Raw genomic sequence first — 21,324 nt, 5'->3', positions numbered from 1 at the left:
GGTCTCTTCCCCCAAATAACCAACCAACCAACCAACCATCAGATTCTACAGTTCAGGGATAGCGATGTTAGTAATGCGTTAGCTATGTTTCGACTTCATAACCCGAAATCGGACACGCTTTCTTAAATATTTATAATTGGCAATCTTGAATGCAAAATTTAAAAAAAAACGACGATGACTTCCGTTCATTTCGGAAATGAAAATCTTATCAAAACTGTAAACAATTAACAGCTGACATTTCATGGAAATAGAGAGAGCACCACTTCCTGTCCCTAGCCAGATCTGACCTATAATAAACAGTGCGTGTTAATAACAGTAGATTATAGGGGAGTGGAAAGGAGGCGGAACCTTGCAAACTTGTGCAGCAATAGTAAGGAGGACAAAATGCCTGCACGTCGCTACGCTCTGTTCTTGTAAGCTGAACATGGATGCCAACAATGCGCTCCATAATCCTCTGCGTGCGTTACATCGCTAAATTTTCGTTTTCGCGTACAGTCGCTTGCGGTTATGAAAGTTCATGCTGCTGCTTCGTTGCTAGCGCATGGCGGTGCGGCACGGTGGAGATAAAACCAATTCACTAATACGCAACACATATGACCTGCAACAACGTTTCCATCTCGCTGCCGTTTGCTCGGATACGCGCATTCGAACGACACTTTCATATGGGTACGACTGGCTGGCGTAGTGAAACCCTCTGACCAGTGAGATTAATTGCAAGAATTACAGGGGTTAAAACGTTTGGTATAGTGATTGGCAAAGTAAATTAAGACTTGCGACGCTTTACCTTACGTCAGAGTTCGATTCGTGTTGGAACAAAAACAAAATACCTACTGCGTCTGTAAGGTCTGATTGTAGTGGTCTTACGACACCGAATGCTTGCGCAATGCAGTCGATGACTACTATCAAAGAGAACGTTTGTTCTCATGAGGTTTCAACGTAGATGAACAGAATAAGCACAAAGACGCACAACTATTCCCCTAATACGATAGCTGTTCAATAAAGAATGACCACCTTTACTCAATCCCATGATTGTCACGGTTCTTTTCAAAATAGGCTCCTTTGGATGCGATCCATTTGTCGCTGTGATTCTGCTATTTTCTGGAGACAGGCTGGGAAGCATTTTTTTAAAGGTGCTCCAGAATCGCCTCCGCAGTCTTCACTTGTGCTTCTGATGTTGGAAAATGCCTCCATTAAGGTGTTTCTTCAGGTTAGCGTACAGGAAAAAGTCGCACAGTGAACACGGACAATAGGCAGGGTAAGGGGCTCATTTACGATTCAATTTTGGAAGACGTTCAGTAACAACGTTTGAAATATCTGGCCATGCATTCTCGTGTTACAGTATCCAGCTTGCTTCACAGACATGTCTTTGCGCCTGATACGGGCTTGCAAGGCTTTCAGGATGTCGCTGCAGTATTGTCCCGTTATTTATGTGTGTGCAAGTTCAAGATGGTAATAAAACAACCCAAAAGATGGGGACAGGAGATTGATGATGAAGAACATTTCCTCTCCGAACTTTTCTGTTTCCTCACGGGATCAAAGTGACTACCCTTGAAAAAAACTCTGGATCTTCCTCTGAAATCAACTTCAACTGAGTCCAGACCTGCACGGTAATGTCCTTTCTGTTCGGGAATTGGTCGTCTTGGAACCTACCCTACACACACATGTCCCACGTAAACATTTTCTGTTACCAATTTGTGGGTAACGACCAACGAAATTCTGAAAATTTCGGAAAGTCTTTGTAAAGTTATTCGACAGTCCTATCACAACAACAGCGGTGGTGTTGACGTTCCTGTCCATAAGAGAAGCAACCGGAGATCCGGGTTCACCTACGTTTTAAATTGATTGTCTACCCTCTTTAAACAATCTATATCATGAACCATAAAATTTCGAGCGTGCAGCCACATAAATTCGACTTCTTCTACTAATATTTCGGCTGAATACCGTCCAGCCATCTTCAGAGTAAGCCGAGGTGACTGATGCTCCATCACTTGCTGCATCCTTTTAAACCCGCGGACCGCACCAATAGCCGGCCGGAGTGGCCCAGCGGTTCTAGGCGCTACAGTATGGAACCGCGCGACCACTACGGTCGCAGGTTCGAATCCTGCCTCGGGCATGGATGTGTGTGATGTCCTTAGGTTAGTTAGGTTTAAGTAGTTCTAAGTTCTAGGGGACTGATGACCTAAGAAGTTAAGTCCCATAGTGCTCAGAGCCATTTGAACCGCGCCAATACGCCTGCGGCCACAGAAACACAAGGCGTCAGAGACGTTGATCGGCGGCAAGGAGGTATGGCATATGCATGGAACGTGATCTATGGCTGCGCAGTCGATCCACAAGGTGATATTGATGTATCACTGCGAGCTACAACGTCGCGACGTCTTTGTTATTTTATTACAGAAATTGCCGGATTCCATGTTTTGTCGAAGCTGGAGTCGCTATCTTTATTAATTAAATTCGTCGCCAACCGAATTTCAATAGCTTCCTTGATTACTGAGACCCAGAAAGATAGAGTCGAAGCTCAAATTTCGACGTTAGCGTACACCATAGAGTACCCAGTCTCACGCCGCACATTTATTAGGTTGTAAGAGGCGGATGTACTTGCTACGCTCTGTGCACCTCTCCTGGACAGTACGTGTCGCCTGTGGGATGTATGAACGACCACGTTCACAGGGGTTCTCGTAAACCCCACGCTTCAGAAGCACCAATTCATCTCTAACGGAACCCAGGAGTGCTGATATCTTTGGTGGAGGGCGAAAAATCACTTTCACTTTGTGCTTATCTGAGGACCCATCCTATTTCTGGCGACAGGCTTCCCACGTATGGCAGAAAAGCCGTAGATTTTAAACATTCCGTGTCTTCTACTGCTTTTCTTACACCCACAGTTCGTTTCATTTGTAGTGCCTTACGCATCTGCTGCGGAGAGTACCCGTTTGCTTGAAAAACTCTTGTCAGCTGTAGAAGCTCGTCCTCCAGACTGCTCTCGTCAGCAATGACGTGGGCTCTGTGTACCAGAGTTCTGAGAACACTCATCGTCTGCGAAGCATGGTGGCATGAATTTGCACGCAAATACATATCCGTAGGGATCGGTTTTCAATATACTGTTGTAACCTCCCCACAAAAAATGTTAATGAAAATGATAATGAGCCAAGTGTAACCTCCGCACAGAATTACAATTAAATGAATTTTTAAATATTGTAACCTCTGAACAAAATTGGCTCCCATTTATAGTCTGTGTGCAAAAATGCGTTCACATTTAATATTCCCACAAAATTCTTTTCTCATTTAATGTCAAGTTCGTAACAGAAAAATTCCTAAACACCAAAATAATAAAAAAGTTTAGTAACCTGATAAATTTTATGAGGACAGCAGCGCTGACCTTCGGCCCTGTATTCTGAATAAAAAAGCAAAAATTCTTACCTAAATATAAACTGCAATTATATCTGCTCTTAATTAGATATTTTTCGACACAGCTTCGTGCAATGCTGGCGTATATATATATATATATTCTTGGAAGGAATGATCATGCATTGGAAATATTCTTTAAATTGAAATGAATGCTTTTCTTTAAAGGAGTTACTTCATATTATAAAAATTATTATTGGGGCATCTTTTTGGAACAAATTAAATTACAATTAACATACATTATTAAATATGCGCAAGGCTGCTTCTTTACCTTCCACAACAATACTCATCCTCCAGAATCCTGACCAGAGTCGCGAGCAGAGCACCCAGCCGACGCATGCCGACTCCCGCCGACTCACGCAGACTACTACTGATTACTACTGTCGACTCGCGCAGACAAGCGACAAGCAACAACTAACAATAAACTACTCTCTGGTCAGAGATTGTGTCATGCCTTGCCCATCGCCGGCGAAGCATTCGTCTTACATAACCCTCCACTGGGGGGGGGGGGCAAAAATTTGGCAGCGATGGTGTATCAATTGGACTTGCCATGAGCAACAAATTTTTCTTAATTAACTAACTTTACAATCACAGAATATATACATATATATAGGTGCAGAACATGAAATAAAATATAGTGCACATGCACTGAGTACAAAACATATCAGGCAATGACAAAATGTATACACAATGAGTACAAAACATATTAACAAATGGCAAAAGTGCACACGCACTGTAAAACTCTTTAGCATTTTTACAACAAATAAACATAATGAGTACAAATGATATTGAAAAATGACAAAAGTGCACACGCATTGTAGTTCAGAACATATCAGCAAATCACAAAAATGTATATGCAATGAATACAAATCATGTTAACAAAATGACGAAAGTGCACACGCACTGTAGTACAGAACATATCTGGGAATCACAAAATGTATACGTAATGAGTACAAATGGCATAAAGTGCACATGCACTGTAAAACTCTTTAGCATTTTTACAACAAATAAACATATCAAGGAGTGAAATAAAGTGCACTCGCACTGTAGAAGTCTTTAGAATATTTAGAACAACTGATCATATTAACAAATGAAAAAGAAGTGCACACGCACTGTATATGTCATTATCATTTTACAAGAATTAGGAAAGGAATGGGAAGGATTGCATCATGGTTGTAGCACATTAGGTTGCAAGCAGCTGCACTGAAAGTCCATATCTTTCTACAGAAGCACAACACCAAGTGAGACAATCTGAAGTTCTTTTCCTTGAAGTATTAATCAGCGTAACCAAGACACTGAAATGTCGTATTAATATTCCATGCTATCACTTTGGTAGTACACTAGGTACACCAAACAGTGGGACCATAATAACATCTCCATCGCTCAAGGTGGTGGTCAGCATGTTGTGTCAACACCACGTTCTTGTAAAGTACACCAACGTAGAATTAATGCAAAAACCAAATATAGTGCTCCATGATCATGAGGATAGATAGGACAAACGGATATTGCAGTAATTTCTGGTAATTAGGTCAGAAGGTGAAGGACATTAAGTCACATATTAGTCTTCATTGAGAATTACACTAGTCTAACAACTGATTTAAGTAATTGGTGGCACTCATCGCCCAGTTACTGAACATTTCTGTACCATGTATGTATTACAGAATAATGTTCATAAATCATCTGATTACAGTGAACATTGGCACTCATTGACCAGTTACAAACCATCAGAAGTCATCATTCAAAACAGGAGCTAATGAATGGTATAGTATTAACGTAATTCACTTAGTTATAGTAATCATAGGCACTCATTGTCCAGTTACAAAACATGTAGCAAGTATTGAATAGTACAAAACAATTTTCATCATTCAAGTGACATACGACATATTTAAAATAATTATTGGCACTCATTGTCCAGTTACAAAACATGTATTCTTATATTTTTATAAAACCTTATTCAGTATTATTAAGAAGTTATCATTCAAAATGAGAGTCAATTATTGGCATAGCATTTATAGAGTATAAAAAATGGTTCAAATGGCTCTGAGCACTATGGGACTCAACTACTGAGGTCATTAGTCCCCTAGAACTTAGAACTAGTTAAACCTAACTAACCTAAGGACATCACAAACATCCATGCCCGAGGCAGGATTCGAACCTGCGACCGTAGCGGCCTTGCGGGTCCAGACTGCAGCGCCTTTAACCGCACGGCCACTTCGGCCGGCTTATAGAGTATAACAAAAATATTATTTACAGATATTATTGGCATAGTATTTATGCATTATTACAAAGCATCATTCAGTATAACTCAGAATTCATTATTCAAGTGACATACTATTCAGAGCTGATCAGTATTACTCAGAACTCTCTTAAACTGGTAGCATTATTTGGGACTGGTAATACATTTTTTTTTTTTTTGCTAGCAATGCATTGCGTTGGGATCGATAATTAATTACTGGGGGATAACAATATTTGCTTTTGAGTTATTGCTGCAAATGAAGATGTTTAACGTCATTCGTCATGAGTCAGCTGTAGCAAGGTTATGAAACAAGTAGAGTATATGTGATCACATTCATAAATGACATAGGTTTAATGAACAACTGCTTATAGCACATTAATTTCATAAATAATTTCCCCTACAAAATATACAAAAATGGATTATTAAACTGAAAGAAGAAACGCATATTATGCTGAAAAGTAGTGAACTTCGAATTAACAGGTAGTGAAATGTGTATAAAAATATATATGTTATCTAGCTGTCCTTTCCAAAACCTTCAGTCATCATACCATGCGATATAAGACATACTGTCAAAACGAACTGCAACAAATACTTAAATAACTACATAGCATTTCTTAACTAACAGTAAATATATAAACTTCATCATTATCCTCATCTGTAAAGAAAAAACTTCATTATTCATATTACCATAACTCCATTATTATCATCACTTGTAAAAAAAAAACTTCATTATCCATAGTAGCATATTGTTCATCATTATTCATCACCATTCATTATCATCTGCAAAAAAGTCACTTCATTATTCATTATAAAACTATTCCTTATTTCTAGCATATTTCATCACTAAAACTAAGATGTGTAGTTCTGTCTGACAGCCTGCATCAATCGCCTCGTATTCTGAAAAAAAAATTAGTTAAGACTGCTATTCTACGATGTGTATAGTATATTCTTGTTAATGCTTGTTAATTCTGATCCATTTACTCTTCGTCGCGAGTTATTGCATCTTCTTTCGTTCATTCCGAAGGTGAAACTCCCATTTCTGTTTAATTTATTTCTTTTACACGTTATTTCTTTCTGAAAATGATGAAGAAAGATTGCGTGCTATGTTTGTTCGCAGAGATTGATTCTTGGCATGTCCTTTTAGAATTTTAGACTACTATCCGAGTATTGTTCGAGTAGTGAGCCTCGAGAGAGATTACGGCTAACACGTACGGTAATGTGAACTAGACTGCAGTGGGGAGAGAACTCAAGTGTGTTCAATGCAGTTACAAGTCAAGATTATTGGATTGAGTAGAAAATGATTATTTCTCCGATTTTAGTAGTCTGTAGACTTGCCAGGTATAGGAAGAGCTCCGATTTGTTGAAAAGTGAGATTAGTTTCTCCTAATTGTGATTAATGATGCATTTTGCTGCTTAATGTAGACGAGTTTATAGGCGAACCGTGTTTCAATATTATTGGGAGGTTCTCCTTTGGATGTTGTATGCGAAGTCGTTTAGTTATTTTGTGATTGAGGATTAAGGGACGCACTAAGGTGTAGTAGCACTGCATTGTGTTCTTGTGACTGTATAGGTGTACGCCAGCATTGAGGAATAGTGACTGAGTGATATTTCGTTGGTATTTATTGTGTGGCTTCGGCGTGAGCGTCGTAACATAGTAAATTCCACAAATATCGTTGGATGCAATGAATGTGCAGTCTACATGAAAGAGAACGGTCGCTCTACGTAATAGTTGCTAATTGAGAAACACTTGGAAGTTTAAAGAGAATTTGATAAAGTTTCCCTTTGTCCCTAGACGAAAAATCAAGAACCATTTATTACAGAACACGCTAATTCTCTCTAAAAGAGATCTTTGAGTGCTGGGTTTTGACTTTTAAATATTAGTGGGTCGCGGAAGTCAACGACTGAAGTGGCTTAGTTTTGTCTGATTATTTAAAGTTCATGTAATTGAAAACTGGCGGTGACATTTAGTTTTTATTATTATTATTATTATATTTCCGCGTAGTGGGGTTTGGAATAGAGCACCAGCATTCGTAAAGTAAAAAGCTGACTTGTTCCTGCAAACAATTAATTGCAGAAAATAAAGAATTAACGCTTTTAAACTGAGAAAGTCACTATCCAACTTGTCCTTTATCCCCAAACTATGTAAAAAGAAAGTCAATGGCTTATTTCAAAGCAGACTAGTAACTTGAATATATATATTCGGATTAAAGAAAATCTAAAGGCATTTCGGATTAAAGTAAATCTAAAGGCAATAAAGTAAAAGACTAGAATATTAGTAAAAGAAAAATTCAAGGAAATTAAATTAATTGGAGAGAAGTAATAGTATTTTTGAGGTAATAACTTGCAACGGAAAGAAAGGTAATTAATCCTTATTTAGATATGAAATGCAAGTTTACGTTTTATTGAAAACTGATTAATTATAAATGAAAAGTTATTCAATTTAATTCCGGAAAGTTGAGATTAACGTAATAGTTTATTATGATAAATTTTGAATAGAGTCCACGATATTGTTGTAGCAAGTCGCGACTTATAGAGGTTATCGTTGACTGACAACGAGAGATAGACAATGTAAATTTATACCTTTGCCTTATGAACTATTCTCCGATTTAGGTAAGAATTTATAGCCTTCACAGTGACTGAGTGTATATACGATTATTCGTTGAAGCTTTAAAAGAGGAGCAACTACAAGAGGCAACACATCTATATGACGTATTCATGAGTTGTATACGAAATCTATCATTTCTGGTACCTACGTTGTTCAGAAAGTGTTTGGTAGTGCTTCCAGCTTCTAGGCGCTTCAGTCCGGAACCACGCGGCTGCTACGGTCGACGGTTCAAATCCCGCCTCGGGCGTGGATGTGTGTGATGTCATTATGTCAGTTAGGTTTAAGTAGTTCTAAGCCTAGGGGACTGATGACCATTTTGGGTTATCAGAATACACAGAGTAAGCTTCACTATAGGTTGCTGTTATTGGCAAAGTTCGTTCCTACTCCACGTAGACTCTCACATTTAGTATTTTTCTGGTGATTGATACTTGCTTTGGTTGGTGGTAGTTTGTCTTTCGAACCTAGCGAACTTTGATAGTCAGATGCGTTGTTGTAATTAATATCCAGGTAGCTACCACTAACCCCATTATACCATGAACAGTGTTATTATGTCCATCCTTCAGTACATAGTGATGTCGTAGAGAGCTGTAGTGTGATTTATAGCGTGAGAAGCTGTAAATCAAATCTTACGTGACGTCGTTGTGTTAGTACACACGTTGTGTTAGTACACATTACGTCATTGAGTGTACGTCTAGAACTACATGGATACTCTGCAAATCACATATAAGTGCTTGGCAGAGGGTTCATCGAACTACCTTCACAATTCCCTATTATTCCAATCTCGTACAGCGCGCGGAAAGAAAGAACACCTATATCTTTCCGTGCGAGCTCTGAATTCCCTTATTTTATCTTGGTGATCGTTTGTCCCTATGTACCTCGGTGTCAACAAAATATTTTCGAAACTTCCTGGCAGATTAAAACTGTGTGCCGGACCGAGACTCGAACTCGGGACCTTTGCTCTACCAACTTTTTATTTTTATTTTTAATTTTTTTTTATTTTTTTATTCGCGTCTCCGCCTCCCGCAATCCCCCAACATACTTTGTATACACTCTACTGGTAGTGCAGCCACCTGCCTCCTTACCGCCTATGAGTGGATACTGCACCTTGACGGCGATTATAAACGGTGGTCACATTAATGTAACTGGACCCTGTATAACGCATACACTACGGTAACGCTAAGCAATAAACTTTTAGAAAATTTAACATATATTCCGACATGGACGACCTGGAAGACACAGCACAGTCTCGAAGTGTAACATCTACCGTGGGAAAAACAGAAAAGAACAGAATCGACAAGTGGTGCTATATAAGTATGTTGAAAATTATGTGGTCTGATAAAATAATAAATGAGTTTTTCTGCAGAATTGATGAATGGGGGAACGTGCGGAAAACATTGACAGTAAAAAGTACCGTTTGAAATGATAATTAAATCAAGACCCTCTTTTTTTTTGCATACGCTCTATCCATCCTTTTTTTCCAGCAATCCAATTTTTTAACCACTTTTCATTTTTACTATTTTTTATTTTTTTTATTTTTAGGATGGTCAGGGCGTGGTACATGCCGCACTAGCAGTGGGGTCTCTTCACGGCACTGCCAGTACGTCGAGGCCCAAACCCCTCCCACCCCTTTTTTCATGTTCCCTGTTGGGTCATAGCACTAAGTGTGCAGAAATCTTAACACAAAATTCCCATTCTCCGATGTAAGAAAGACAAAGAAACCTCTTCTCTGAGTAGAAACTGAACACTGATAAAAACTTAACAATTCTTCTTGAATCACACAAATACTTTGGAAGTCGAACACGAGTAATTCTGAACAAAATGTTTTGGAAGAAAAAAACTTTTCGTGTAACATAGAAGTTCCGGAAGCAGGGTAATAGTAGATAATAATAAGAAACCTAGTGACTTTTAATTTTCTTCTGTTCGTTCTCGTTAAAGGTGTAGCAGTGGTTCCAAATATTTAACCAACACCCATTCTTTCAAAAATGATCTTCAGCATGTTGCCGTAGTGCTTCTTGCGGTTGCGATAGGTGCTGATTCTTGCTTATTCACACTTCATGTAAACGCGGAATTCTATCTCGTTGTCCGACCCAAGTTTGTGGATGACATAACTAACATATTTTCCCAGTAACCAGCTAATGGCGTTGGTTTTTAATTTCGGAAAGTATGTCATGTCTGGTCTCAGGAGGAACGATGGCGTTATATATTCCGTAGAGGATCTGGTGAGAAAGGCGATTTGTTGCCTGATCCAATTCCAGTTATGCACATTGCCACCACAGGTGAATCTGTGGATGAGTGTATCCACCAGATTGCATTTTCCACTAAGGTGTGTCTGGTTTAAACCGATCCCATATAGTCTCTCGTTGGTGCTGATGACATTGCTAATTGTTTTGTACCATGCGGAAATAGCGTCTGTAGATAGCCCAGCATAGTTGATGTTCCGCCATACAGCTTTCCAGTCACAATTTGGGAATTTCGTTTCAGTTTTGTTTCTGCCCTCATTTAACTTCCTTTCAAGTATGATGTCGCGCGCTGTGATGCATGTGTTGCTTCTGGTTTCGTCACGAAGATAACTTGCTTCGAGGAAAAAGTTCCTCACATACTGCAGACGGGCATTAATCCATCGCACATCAATCGGTGCTTGCAGGCTATGGGGTGTCACAGCCTCTAAGAGCTTTGCGGTTATACATTGTGGAAGTTCTCTGAGTATATGGAAAGTCCGTTTGAGGAACAGAGTAGACGCTTTATTGCGAATATCCACCAAACCGAGATCCCCGTTTCTGACATCCAGTACAACGGTAGTCGCACCAACCCTGAATATGTCTCCTCGCCAGAAATAATTTGTAACAGTGGACATGATTCCTTTCGCCACTAGTTTAGGGATTGGAAATACCTGTACAGTGAAATACGCTTTAGACAAAACGCAGGATCAGATGAATCTGACTTTTTGCACCAGGTCCATATTTCGATGGATGTTCTCCATTACAGCACCATGAACTTTCCTCCTAGTTTCCGTCCAGTTAAAAGCAGCCATCCTCGTCGGTTAAGGTTATTCCCAAAGTTTCATGTTTGTTGTCGTGTTTTGTCCATGCCAGTCGGAGGTGATCTAGGCCCCTGTAGATTCTATATTTTACTTTTGTTTTCATTTGTTGTCGCTCCCGACGCTAGACAATACCTTTGGATTTCTCTTTCCAGTGTAACTGTCTCCTCCTTATTCCTTATTAAAACGCCCACGTCATCAGCATAAGCTCGTATGACAGTTTTCTCACCACTCAATGTTATGCCTGTTAATCTTGCGTGGATAATGCGGAGGAGGGCTCTAAAGATACGGAAAATAAAAACATAGATAAGGGACTGCCCTGTGGAACCCCTCGCCTTATCTGTATGGGTTTAGAAGTTTGGCCATTGATTGCTATTTTCGCATTTTACCTGTTGCAATTTTTCTTAGCATGTTGACAATATGAGCGTGGAAAGCCATGCTTGATAGCGTCGCAAAGAGGTATCTATGACTAACGCGGTCAAAAGCTTTGTTGAAATCTATAAAGATTAAAGCACATTTTATACTTGTCCCTGAGGTAATTGCAATGACGTCTCTGTATGCAGATAGACTTTCGAATATCGTTCTGGTCGGAGAACAAGAGTGATGATGACTCAATATTTTGTTGGAAAAGGCAGAGAGTCTGTTGTTGATCAAATGCGAAATTATTTTGTAATCAGAATTTAGTAGCGAAAGAGGCCGAAAATTTTTTAAGTTGGTTTTGCCATTACTCTTAGGAATCAGTACTATTTTACTTTCCTTAAACTCTGCAGGGACCGTTTTTCCGTTCAGGACCTCCTTTGCCATGGAAGTGATCTTGTCCCCAATTATAGACCAGTAGCGGGCATAAAACTCCACAGGGAGGCTATCAAGTCCCGGAGATTTTTGAGAGGTGAGTTACGCACTGCCTCATGCACTTCATCTTTAGTAATAGGTGACAGGATATCAGCGTTGTCTGTTCCCGACAATTGTGGACCTAAAATAGTGAGAAAGTCCTCGAGAGCTGCATCTTCCACTGTGGTAGGGGCATGTAAGGTTTCATAGTACCTGTGGACTTCGTCCAGTATTACTTTCTGGCATGTGAGCCTCGTACCAGTATGCGTCTGGACTTCATAAATAAAATTTTTACGTCTGTTTTTAGCATGCCGCACCAAGTGACACGGAGAAGCTGTTTCATCTGCTACGACTGATGTGGCTTTCGATTTAATTTTTAGTCCCTCCATCTGTTGCCGTTTAATGCTTAATAACTTGGATTTTATTTTTTTGATATCATTCAGACGAATTACGTCATCATGGGCCTGTTGATATAAGTCTCTTAAAACTTTATAATAAAACTCCATTGTATTTCTCAACTCCCTGTGCCTCGCTGCACTAAACTGCATGACAACTTTCCGCAGCCTTGGCTTAGCCCTCCTAGTCCACCAGTCAATGACTGTTGGTTGCTTGTCTACTATGCGGAGGCACATAGTCCACGCTACTCTTATTTCCTGTTCCAGTTCTTCGTCAGTTAAAACAGAGATATTTAAATTCCATTGGCCTCTGAATCTACGGGTTGGCTATACACTTAATTTAAAGCAAGTTAAAAGTGTACTGTGATCGCTAAAATACACGGGAATAGTTTCAACGTTTAATAAAGAATTGTGCAAGTTTGGTGACACGTAAATTCTATCTAGTCTCCTGCGGGAGTGGCTGGTTATATACGTGAACCCGACTGACGTCGGGTGCTGAAGTTCCCACACATCCTTAACATGTAGATCACTTACTAACTTTTTTTAATTGTGGTGAGTAGTTGAAATTGGGTTGTTGATCTTTCTGGTTTAAAACACAGTTAAAATCTCCACCTAGTATAAGAGAACACGGATTTTTCCTCAATAAATAAATCAGTTCATCTTGAAAAAACTTCGCACGATCCAATTTGTGGGAATTTCTTGATGGGGCGTAAAGGTTAAACACTGTCACATCGAAAATTTTTATGGCTATGGCTCTTCCTGATTCTAGTCGTTCGATTTCAGTCACCGGAATGCCTTCCCTTATAAGAATGGCTGTACCGATATTGTCTTCCGTAGAAACATTAACAACTTCAAAAAAGCCTGGGATCCGAAATTCCGTTATCGCAACTTCTTGTAGCAACGCGGTATCTGTCCCAGACTGGTACAAGAATTCTTTTAGTGCTGCCAGTTTCAAGGGTGACTGTATTTTATTAATGTTAAGAGTAGTAATGCTATAAGCTTGCATCACAGACATACCAGAGGAAGCTATTTGGGATGAGGATCGGTATGATTATAGCAGCAACGTGCTTCTCTACAATTCACGATCTTTACAAGCTTTGTGCCCATTACATGTACTAACTCCCTAGAAAAATTTTCACTGCTTTTAAACAAAGTGCTTGAGAAGAAAAGTATCCTGAAATTCTGACAATGCATTGCTATAAGTCACTGTGGCCCTTCTCTTTCTCCTCTTCAGTGTTGGCCCTGATGACTTCATATTTAATATTCTTTTTCTTGATGGCTTTCTTCTCTGGTGTGGCTTTCGCTTGACGACGCGTGACAGCAAGACCCGGTTTCGGTCGCAGACGCCGGCGGTGGCCGTTTGGCGCAACGGCGGTGGCTTGCGAGTCGTCAATATTTGGTTCCGGCGTGGAGTCTGTTGTGTTGTCTTGCTGGCGAGGCGGTGATGCTTGTTTATTTCCTCCTTCGGCGCGGCGTTGCGCTTCAGAGTCAGCAAGTTGTTTACTTGGTACTTCCTCGTACTGTTCGCACTGTACCGGCTGTGCGCTTGATGCGGTTATTGCAGCTGTGACCTCAGGCTCAGGGTCACATTTCCGTGAAAGGTCACTACCAACTGCGTCACTATCTGTTCGTGGCGGTATAAGTCCTTGTGCGGAAGTGGGAACCACATCGACCTGCATTTCATCTCCTTTTTCCACTTCCAACAGATCTTCAGGACTGGGCTTCGGCTTCCTGGCAACGGGTGTTTCACAGGAAGAATCCTCATCAACATTTTTTTCAGCGTCCTCTAGAGGACGCTTTTTAGTGGGAATCTCGCTGTCACGGGACGGAATTTCAGCAGTTAATGCAGGTTTTAAAGACGGAAAGTCATTAACATTAAGCGCAACATTTTCAGAGGTAGTAACAGGAGCCACGACAGCCGCCGGCTCTGTTGTATTACTGACTGGCAACAAATCGTTGAGTGTTAATTTCCGGCGTTGCGTAAGGTTATTTGTTAGCACAAAGCCGGCCGAAGTGGCCGTGCGGTTAAAGGCGCTGCAGTCTGGAACCGCAAGACCGCTACGGTCGCAGGTTCGAATCCTGCCTCGGGCATGGATGTTTGTGATGTCCTTAGGTTAGTTAGGTTTAACTAGTTCTAAGTTCTAGGGGACTAATGACCTCAGCAGTTGAGTCCCATAGTGCTCAGAGCCATTTTTTTTGTTAGCACAAAAACACGGCGAGGGCAGTCCTGACGGAGGTGACCAGACTCGTTACATACATGACATGTAGGGGTTTGCCCTGAGTACATAACATGCGCCTTCTGCCCGTCAAGAAAGATGTGGGAGGGAATGTTTGCCTTCACTTCCATCTCCACGGAGCGAATTCCGTTAAAGCACTGCAGCTTGAAATGCGAAGCCCACCTTTCGTTGACTATTTGATTGACAACCCCACACTTTGAAAGGACATCTCTAATTTTCGAGTTGTCCACATCTATGGGAATATTCAAAACCCTAACATTCCTAATTACAGACTCGGAATTCCGGAGTTTTAGAATACCTTTAGTACCATCACGGTGTATAAATTCCGTTTCATAACCAAATTTTTCCAGAAAGCGGTCAACACTCACGGAATGGTTAAACTTTACAAAAATGCAGTATTCATCAGAGTCTAGCTGCATGCTACGAACAGATTCAGAATGAAGGCCAATTACCTCGGTAATCCAGTCGTGTATTTCAAGTGCAGAGGGCTGTACTCGACGGGTGTGTACTTGTCGAAGGTGAAAATCATGGTGTTTTTTCTCACGGAGTTTGCCATGGTGTTCTGCAGCGAAGAAATCTCGGACAACGCCGAAATCCCAACGGCACTACGTAGAAAGACGACACGAACGAAGTACAAATGCTCAATTGGTAACGCTTAATTCACGTGCAAAACGCCAATAAACGATCACGAAACACGAAAACACTGGCGTAAACACTGAACGTTTACGGAGCAAACTTGAGGAGCGTGCGACCGGTGCGACAGCTAAAGCCAGACTATTGAGCTACCCAAGCACGACTCACGCACCGTCCTCACAGCTTTACTTCTGCCAGTACCTCGTCTCCTACCTTCCAGACTTTACAGAAGCTCTCCTGCGAACCTGCAGAAACATCCCCCAGGCTGTGGCTAAGCCATGTCTCTGCGATATCCTTTCTTTCAGGAGTGCTAGTTCTGCAGGTTCGCAGGAGAGCTTCTGTAAAGTTTGGAAGGTAGGAGACGAGTTATTGACAGAAGTAAAGCTGTGAGGACGGGGCGTGAGTCGTGCTTGGGCAGCTCAGTTGGTAGAGCACTTGCCCGTGAAAGGCAAAGGTCCCGAGTTCGAGTCTCGGTCCGGCACACAGTTTTAATCTGCCAGGAAGTTTCATATCAGCGCACACTCCACTGTAGAGTGAAAATTTCATTCTAGAAAATATTTTCGCATTCAGAGGAGAAAGTTGGTGATTGGAACTTCGTAAGAAGGTACCGTCGCAACAAAACGCTTTTCTTTTAATGATATCCAAATCCTGTATTATTTCAGTGACACTCTCTCCCTTATTTTGCGATAATACAAAATGTGCTGCCCTTCTTTGAACTTTTTCGACGTACTTCATCAGTCCTATCTGGTAAGGATCCCACACCGCGCAGCAGTATTCTAAAAGAGGACGGACAAGCGTAGTGTAGGCAGTCTCCTTAGTACATCTGTCACATTTTCTAAGTGTCTTGCCAATAAAACGCAGTCTTTGGTTAGCCTTCCCCACAACATTTTCTATGTGTTCCTTCCAGTTTAAGTTGATCGTAATTGTAATTCCTAAGTATTTAGTTGAATTTGCAGCCTTTAGATTTGACTGATTTATTGCGTAAACGAAGTTCAACAAATTCATTTTAGCACCCATGTGGATGACTTCACACTTTTCGTTATGTAGGGTCAACTCACAGTTTTCGCACGATTCAGATATCTTTTCTGAATCATTTTGTAATTAGTTTTGATCTCCTGGTGACTTTCTTAGTCGATAAACGACAGCGTCATCTGCAAACAACCTAAGACGGCTGCTCAGCTTGTCATCGTTCATATAGATAAGGAACAGCAAAGGGCCTATAACGCTACCTTAGGGAACGCCAGAAATCACTTCTGTTTTATTCGATGACTTTCCGTGAATTACTACGAACTGTGACCTCTCTGACAGGAAGTCACAAATTCGATCACATAACTCTGACGATATTCCATAAGCATGCAATTTCACTACAAGCTGCTTGTATGGTACAGCGTCAAAAGCCTTCCGTATATCTAGAAATATGGAATCGATCTGAAATCCCTTGTCAATAGCACTCAACACTTCATGCGAATCATGTTTCACACGAACGATGTTTTCTAAACCCATGTTGCCTGTCTGTCAATAGACCGTTTACTTCGAGGTAGTTCATTATGTTTGAACACAATATATGTTCCAGAATCGACGTTAATGTTATGGGCCTGTAAGTAAATGAATTACTCCTAGTACCTTGCTTGAATATTGGTGTGACATGTGCAACTTTCCAGTCTTTGGGTACTGATCTTTCGCCGAGCAAGGGTTGTGTATGATTATCAAGTACAGAATTAAGTATGGAGCTAATGCATCAGAATATTCTGAAAGGAACCTGATCGGTATACGGTCTGGACCAGAATACTTGCTTTTATTAAGTGATTTAAGTGGCTTCACTACTGCGAGGGCCGGCCGAAGTGGCCGTGCGGTTAAAGGCGCTGCAGTCTGGAACCGCAAGACCGCTACGGTCGCAGGTTCGAATCCTGCCTCGGGCATGGATGTTTGTGATGTCCTTAGGTTAGTTAGGTTTAACTAGTTCTAAGTTCTAGGGGACTAATGACCTCAGCAGATGAGTCCCATAGTGCTCAGAGCCATTTGAACCATTTGAACTACTGCGAGGACATTTACTTCTACGTTACTCATGTTGGCAGCTGTTCTAGTTTCGAATTGTGGAATATTTACTTCGTCCCCTTTTGTGAAGGCATTTCGGAAGGCTATGTTACGTAAATCTGCTTTGGCAGCACAGTCTTCGATGGTACCTCGATTGCTATCGCGCAGAGAAGGCATTGATTGTTTCTTGCCGCGAACATACTTCACATACGAACAGAATCTCTTTGGATTTTCTGCCGGGTTTTGAGACAAAGCTTCACTGTGGAGACTGTTATAAGCATCTCCCACTGAAGTTAGTGCTAAATTTCGAGCTTGTGTAAAAGATCGCTGATCTTGGTGGTTTTCGTCTGTTTAAATTTGGCATGTTTGCTTCGTTGTTTCTGCAACAATGTTCTGATACGTTTTGTGTACCACGGAGGATCAGCTCCGTCGTTTGTTAATTTGGCTCTGAGGACTAAGCGACTTAACTTCTGAGGTCATCAGTCGCCCAGAACTTAGAACTAAGTAAACCTAACTAACCTAAGGATATCACACACATCCATGGCCGAGGCAGGATTCGAACCTGCGACCGTAGCGGTCGCGTGGTTCCAGACTGAAGCGCCCAGAACCGCTCGGCCACACTGGCCGGCTTTTGTTAATTTATTTGGTATAAATCTCTCAATTGCTGCCGATACTATTTCTTTGAATTCAAGCCACATCTCGTCCACACTTACATTATTAATTTGGAAGGAGTGGAGATTGTCTCTCAGGAAGGCGTCAAGTGAATTTTTATCTGCTTTCTTTAATAGGTATATTTTTCGTTTATTTTTGGATTTGGGGGTTAAAGTATTCAGTCTCACTACGACAACCGTATATTCACTAATCCCTGTATCGGTTTTGATGCTCGTTATTGACTCAGGCTTATTTGTTGCTAAGAAGTCAAGTGTGTTTTCATAACCGTTTACTATTCGTGTGGGCTCATGAACAAACTCCTCGAAATAATTTTTAGAGAATGCGTTTAGCACAATTTCGTATGATGTTTTATGCGTACCTCCGGAATTAAACATGTATTTTCGCCAACACATCGAGGGCAAATTAAAGTCACCACCAACTATAATCGTATGAGTCGGGTACATGTTTGAAATCAAACTCAAGTTTTATTTGAATCTTTCAGCAACTGTATCATCTGAATTGGGAAGTCGGTAAAAGTATCAAATTATCATTTTATACCGGTTGCCAACAGTAACCTCTGCCCATATTAACTAACAGGAACTACCTACTTTAATTTCGTGACAAGATGAACTACTTCTAACAGCAACAAACTCGCCACTGTCAATGTGTTTAGCCTGTCCTTTCGGAACAACGTTAGGTTCTTCGCAAAAATTTCGGCTGAGCTTTTATCCGGCTTCAGCCAGCTTTCAGTGCCTAAAACGATTTGAGCATCAGTGCTTTCTATATGCGCTTGGAGCTCTGGTACTTTCCCAACACGTCTACGACAATTTACAACTGTTATACCGATGGTTCCTGTATCGACGTTCTTCCTGTGTTCGGCCTGCACTCTTTGTGACTGAAGCCCTTCTTGTGTTTTCCCGAGACCCTCTAACCTAAAAATCCGTCCAGTTTATGCCACACAGCCCATGCTACCCGTGTAGCCGCCTCCTGCGTGTAGTGGACAGTTGACCTATTCAGCGGAACCCGAAACCCAACCATCCTTTGGCGCAAGTCGAGGAATCTGGAGCCTACACGGTCACAGAACCGTCTGAACCGCCATCGGTCCTGTCGACTATGCTGCAAATGGTCAGCTCTGCTTTCATCTCGCAAGCAAGATTGGCAGTCTTTACCACTTCTATTAGTCGCTCGAAACCAAAGAGAATCTCTTCTTATTTAAGTGACACACATCACTGGTACCGACATGAGCAACCATCTGCAGTTGGCAGCCCCCTGTACTCTTCATGGCATCCGGGAGGACCCTTTCCACATCTGGAATGACTCCACCCGGTATGCACACGGAGTGCACATTGGTTTTCTTTCCCTTCTTGGCAGCCATGTCCCTAAGGGGCCCCACAACGCGCCTAGTTCAAATAGTGTGTTAGCCTAGGGACCGATGACTTGCGGGCTTTCAAAATAATTAATGAAATGAAATGATGTTGGTGGCCCTCAAGTACATACCCTCTGACTCAAAGCTGTAATATTAAAAGTTTTAGCTGGTTTCATTGTCTAGGGGCTGGGATACGTAGTTGCCGCATTACAGGCCAAATACTGCTGAGTCTACAGTATACGATACGAATACACACATAAATCGAATGGTCGAAGGTTTGTCACTTGGAAATTGCGAATTATGAAACTAACATATCAAGTTTTAGGTGATTCAACCTAGAAAGATATATGTATATATGAAAATGCTATCTTTGGACACAGAAAACTGAAGCACTGATAACACATTACTTCTCACTATTAAAAGACAATATCTAATTAAAAATTCTTAAGACCAATTGTGTTCACGGTTGTTGGCCTTATTGACAAGAAATTCAAATTGTTTGTCGGCAGAAGGCCCCAATAGTAATAACTCAGAAAACAATTCAGACGGCTGAAGGCCGGGATAGCAATTTTTGAGAAGCAATTAAACTTCTTCAAGAGATATTGAAAGAACAATCATCAACATTTCAGTGTTAAGATATTTAGTCTAATTAAAATTTCCTAGGTTACACTCACGGCTGAAAGCCTTATTAACAAGAAATTCAAACTCTTTTTAGGCTGATGGCCCAAACAGTAATAAATCAAGATTAAAATATTTAAAAAAATCGTCACAATCTGACAAAATCAAGAGAGAAGTGGGCCTCAAACAGTGCTCCAAGGATCGACCTGGAAATGTCACTCAACTTCGTAAACGATGGGCAACCAAGAGTTGTATTCACTTAACCGGATGGCAACTCAAGCTAGTGACAGTTTAAATGCAGACCAACACTCTTGCAAAATCTACCTAATGTCTGATAACCAAAACAGTGATGGAATAACCCAGACAAGGCGGAACCGGCGGGCAGCACTGCGTCTTCAGAATCCAGTGTTTAGAACATCCAGAAGCAGAAGAAACTACTATGACCAAAATAGTCCAAAAGAAACAAAATATCCGAACCACAATGAAGGAGGCTGTCGAACTACACGCATTACCGGACAGCAGTGGCAAGGTGAGGAATGGCACATTGCCGTGAAAATATGCAACCTCCAGGGCAGGTAACTGGGTGGTTAGCGGCCACTAGGCAGAAAAATACCGCTGGTTGAACTTCACCAATAATAACACAAGGAATTCAGTGAATAATAATAAGTGAAGGATGGCTAATTAATTTCACCAACTCCAAATACTCCACTCATTGCTCTTCGTTTCAATGACCCTACGAGCAGCAACCCTTGAACAAACAGAGTGATCTCAAATAGTGGAGGTTTCACTACTGGGTTAATGTTCATTCAACTGAAATGTCCTGGGTGCGGTGGACAATGAGTTTGTGGCCCTCGCAACTACAGCCTCTCGATCTGGCAGTGCCTGCATGCTGCCAGCAGTCCTGGCATGTCCTCACACTGCAGGACATCACTGCTGCTCCATCCCAACCGAACTCTCTGACACACTGCAACACGGAAAAGACTTTACATCCCTCCACTCGTGGACAGACAGCGCTAGTAAACGTAGTGGCGCCAGTAAACACAAGAAGAAAACGAGACGCTACTATCCCTATTACAGGAAGCCAACCTACCAACGGGACCAACGCAAGCTGCAACACGTCTCAATCGCTATCATGAAACAAAATTTGTTGAAAATCTGTAATTTCTGGATTGTGTGTATCCCGAATTTCATTTGAGCCCATGTCCAAACAACAGACCTGTAAACATTCTATACTTGCAAAACAAGATAAAAATAAAAAGAGTAGTTGAGAACATTGTAAAGG

The sequence above is a fragment of the Schistocerca nitens genome, chromosome 8 (genome assembly GCF_023898315.1).
Source record: "Schistocerca nitens isolate TAMUIC-IGC-003100 chromosome 8, iqSchNite1.1, whole genome shotgun sequence".
NCBI classification, from domain to species: Eukaryota; Metazoa; Arthropoda; class Insecta; order Orthoptera; family Acrididae; genus Schistocerca; species Schistocerca nitens.
This window is presented reverse-complemented; position numbering follows the sequence as displayed.